Genomic DNA, 5,112 nt, shown 5'->3' with positions numbered 1-5,112 from the left:
ATTTTCACTTCCTAAACTCTTTTTCAATTCTAACCAAACTAACCTTTTAACACATCTCTTCTGGTTTTTCACTTTCTTTTAACTTTCTAATCAAGGTATACTGATAATTTTTCCTAATTAACATGCCTTCTATTACATTATGGATTGTGCATATCTTTTCTCGGATTTCAACTCCTATACAATCTTTAATGCACATTGCTTAACTCAATTTTCATTCTTTTATTGCCCCTTTACCACTATGTGCTTATTTTATTATGTGCCTACCTGTTTTCCTATTCACATTATATCCTTGATTTCTGTCTTTCGGGATGTCTGACACTCAAAGAAAGGGAAAAAAAGGCAACTACTGGTAAACGAAAAAGAGGTGAATCCTCTATGTCTCTCATGAAACTTCTGCATGATGACTCCTAGCGGGACAAGCACTTTACCGCGTAGGAGAAGGCTGACAAACTCCTCCCTGCCAATGATCCAATCAAGTTTGCAAACTGGTACTGTGAGCTGAAGTTTCCTAAGGTTGCTACCTCCAGAAACCTGTACCTGGAGAGGATTTGAAAATCCCAGAAGAACTACAGCAGCACACCTCCGATCAGATCAAACAAAGAGGCTGATTCTTCTTAGAGCGAAACTTGACTGAGATAAATGCTTCCTGGGTAAGAGAGTTTTACTGCAATTACTTCAAGACTTCCCTGGATGTCGTGCACCTTAGAGGGAAACAGATACCGGTCACTGAAGAGGCCATTAAGGATATTTTGCAGCTTTTGCATAAATCCGATCAGCCTTATGGGTACAAACAGGCTGAGGAGGACATGCGTTTCATGAAGTTTGATTGGGATGCTGCCAAGGCAAAGATAGCCCTTGACCCGACTGTTCCATCGGAAATGGGTCAGGACACCACCATGCCTAAGGGAATCAAGCGGATTTACTTAAATGATGAGGCTCGGCTATGGCATCAGATCTTGAACAACTATGTTATGTCGAGTACCCATGAGACAGCAATACCGGCTGCTATGATCACCCTCCTTTGGTGTGTGATGGAGGGTAAGGACCTGTACTTGCCACGTTTTATCCGGTCCTACATGGCCAGGGTCCACATCTGAGGCACTCTTCCCTTTCCGTATCTAATTACCCAGCTCGGACGTCGAGCTGACGTACCGTGGGAGGATGCTGATGGGAGGCCACCTGCTGTAGAGTGCAGGAAGATTATTCCTCACAGCAGGAACTTTCTGGCCTTGGGCTACAGACCTGATTTCCTTACTCCTTCAGATGAGACAGCCATACCTTCAGCTGCCCCCTCTTCTTCCACTACTGCACCTACCCCGCCCACTGCTCCTCCAGCTACTCATGAGCCTATTTACCATTTGGTGCATCGCCTGTTCGCCCACTTGGACCGTATGGGGCGTCGCAGCAAGCGACGCTATGAGCACCTCAAGTTGATGATCCGGTCTGGCGGCGACATCCCCTCCGAGCTTGACACCCCTTCTGATACATCTGAGGCAGAGGCATTCGATCACGAGGAGCCGGCACCCACACAGGCTGCACAGGCAGGCTCAAAGCAGACTGCACCCCAGCAGGAGGACCCACCTCAGATTCAGACTGCAGACACTAAGATCCCTATTCAGACAGCCCCTCCTCTACAGCAGCCAGATCCTCAGACCACAACCACAGAGACTCCAGCTACCCTGCCTCCCAATGATGACACCCCTTCACACCCTGCTTGAGTGAGCATCGGGGACGATGCTATTATTTAAGTGTGGGGAGGTTGCCATCTCTGGTATATCTTTATTTTGGTGAACCACTACAAACTCTCTCTTATTTTGTTCATTTTCTGTATTTTTGCATATTTTTCTCTTTTTACTTTTTATTGTACTTTTTGTATTTTGCACTTTGAGCTATATGTATACTATTTTGGATATTTTAGCTTGATTTGCACATTAGTTTACTAGTTATATTTTAAGTGGATTAATTAGTATAGTTGACCCTTTTTAGTAAATGATAGTTGACTTGATTGAAAATAAGAAAAGGAGTAAGCTAGAGACCTCAACAGAAACAATCCACACACCTTGTATATATAGCAATACATGTTAGTTAGTTAACAACATTTCATCAAGGAGAAACACTAAAACCTTAAAGGCCACTTATAAACCACATTTTTAGGGTTTATCTTGTACTGAATTTAGAGTATTTTGATGACCTTTTCTCACATTTAGCCTATGAATTGGCATGGTTTTGTAATCTCTCCCGTATTTTTGCTTAAGTGTAAAAACATGCTTTTTAAGCCTTATTTTGATGAATTCTAATTCCTCTTTGATTCCATAAGATGCCTTGATGTGTTTGTTAGTAATCTCAGGTTGAAATAGGCTAGACATGGATCAAGCGAGCAAGGAAGAAAGCATGCAAGTGGAGAGAAGCACAAAAACCAAAGAATTATCTCGACCAAGTACGCGCACGCGCACAAGGCGCTCGCGCGCACATTACAGAATCGGCCAGGGACGCGCACGCATACCGTGCGCGCACGCGTCGATGACCGCACATGACTTCATTAAAGCAATATGTGCCTGGCGATTTGAGAAGGTTTCTGAACCCATTTTGGCGCCAATTGCTGATAGAAAGGAATAAAAGGATCAAGGATTAAGGGGAACGGGGGGATGAATCTAGCATATAGCATAATTAGGATTAGTTTAGAGCTAGTTTAGAGAGAGAAGCTCTTACTTCTCTCTAGGATTAGGATTAGGTTAATCTCTCCTCTTAGATCTAGGTTTAATTCATGCTTCAATTCACTTTTTCCCTCATCAAGTTTTAATATTCTCCTCTTCCTCTTTCTAGTTATGTACTTTAATAATTGTAATTCTTCATTTTGTTTTGGATAGATTGTTGTTCCTTTGTTTTCTTTCAATAATACAATTTGAGGTAATTCATGATAATTGTGGTTTCCTTGATTGTTGTTGTTAATTCTTTGTAATAATTGTTGTTAGATTTCATTCTTGTTGTTGATTTACTATGCTTTCCTTTTGTGCCTTCCAAGTGTTTGATGAAATGCTTGGTTGAGTTCTAGTGTAGATTTTGTTCCTCTTGGCTTTGGTGGAGTGATTAGTGACTCTTGAGTTATCTAATTCCTTTGTTGATTGATAATTAGAAGTTGCTAATTGATTTGAATGTCTCTAAAGCTAGTCATTCCTCTAGGAGTTGATTAGGACTTGAGGAGTCAAATTGATTCATCCACTTGACTTCCCTCCATGGTTAGAGGTTAACTAAGTGGGAGCAATGAACAATTCTCATCACAATTGAGGAGGATAACTAGGATAGGACTTCTAGTTCTCATATCTTGCCAAGAGCTTTATTAGTTGTTAGTATATTTCCTTTGCCATTTATATTTCTTGTATAAAATCTCAAAAACCCCAAAATAACTCACAACCAATAACAAGACACTTTATTGCAATTCCCAGGGAGAACGACCCGAGGTTCAATACTTCGGTTTATAAATTTTAGGAGTTTGCACTAGTGACAAACAACTTTTTGTATGAAAGGATTATTGTTTGGTTTAGAAACTATACTTTACAACGAGATTTCATTTGGAAAATTCTAAACCGTCAAAAATCCAATCATCAGCCACCCAAAATAATTTTTTTTATGAGAATAATGGGAATTTTTAACTAAACCTGCATGACATATATGAATGATATATGATGTTTGAGTTAGAGAACACACCTCAAACCATAAATTTCATTCCTGTGTGTTTGCCCTTCTTTTTATTTTTCTGATGTTCTTTACTTTGCTTTAATCTATATGTCCAGTATAGAATATAGATACATACCAAGATAGGATTGAGGCCATTTTTTATTAAAACTCACTTATCTCAAATAAAGCCTACCTTTTATGCCATCCTTGTTAACCCCCTTGAGCTTTTAAATCCTCCTTATTTTATAACCACAATACTAGCCTTAAGCAGAAAAACAAATTAAAAATTTCAAGTTGAATTCTTGGTTAGTTTAAGATAGAAATTGTGTAATTGTTTAAGTGTGGGAAAAATTTATGGGAACATGGATGATAGAAACAAAGATAGAAAAGTTGAAAAGAATAAAGATGTTTTGGGAAGCATGCTCATGTGAAATTAAAATAATTAATTACCATGTGCATTTAAAAAAAATACAAATTAAAGCAAGTGCACATGGAGCAAAAAAATTAAAACTAATGCATGAGCATGTAACATAAAAAGTGGGAAATATGGGGAAATAGGTAAAGAAGCTTTGCTTTATAAAATATGTATGTTAGGTGAGATCTTAGACTAATCAAGGATTCACTTAATTAGCTCACTTGGCCTTATACATATACCCTTACCTTTACCTCGGCCCCATTACAATCTTGAAAAGACCTCATGATCTTTGTATGTCTATATTTTATGATTGTTTATTGGCTAGATGAAGAACAAAGTTATAGAAAGCAAGGATAAAAAGAAGAATAGAGTGATTAACCCAATAAACACTGAGTGATTAGAGAGTAAACACAAAATCCAGTGAGGGTTCAATAACTCATCAACATATATCTATGCTTAATTTGTTAATTGTCTTGCAAGCTTATAAAATATTTTTCTTCCCATCTCAAGTGTAAAAGTGCTTTAACATTATCTAAGGTTGGCTATGTATATATGATTCCTTGAGAATATGAATTGATTTAACTACATGTAAGCTTTATATATGAGTGAATAAAATTAGAATTGCATGACTCATTTAGGTAGTTGCATTTAGATTAGAATTGCATTGCATGGCATTCCACCACTTCAACCTTACTTTTTACCTTGGATATAGCATGAGAACATGCTATTGTTTAAGTGTAGGGAGGTTGATAAACCCATATTTTGTGATATATTTTGTGCTTAGTTTGAGTGATTTATTCAATCCTTCACCCACTTATTCATATTAATAGCATGGTTTTACTTTCCCTTCCTTATTATGCGATGTATGTGAAAAACATGTTTCCTATGCTTTAAAATTAATTATTTTAATTACCCTTTATTATCATTTGATGCCATGATTAGTGTGTTGAGTAGTTTCAGATCTTCTAAGGCAGGAATGACTCAAAGGATGGAAAGGAAACATACAAAAATGGAAGGAAAGC

The sequence above is a fragment of the Arachis duranensis genome, chromosome 4, assembly GCF_000817695.3.
Source record: "Arachis duranensis cultivar V14167 chromosome 4, aradu.V14167.gnm2.J7QH, whole genome shotgun sequence".
Lineage (NCBI taxonomy): Eukaryota > Viridiplantae > Streptophyta > Magnoliopsida > Fabales > Fabaceae > Arachis > Arachis duranensis.
Note: the sequence above shows the minus strand (reverse complement) of the source record.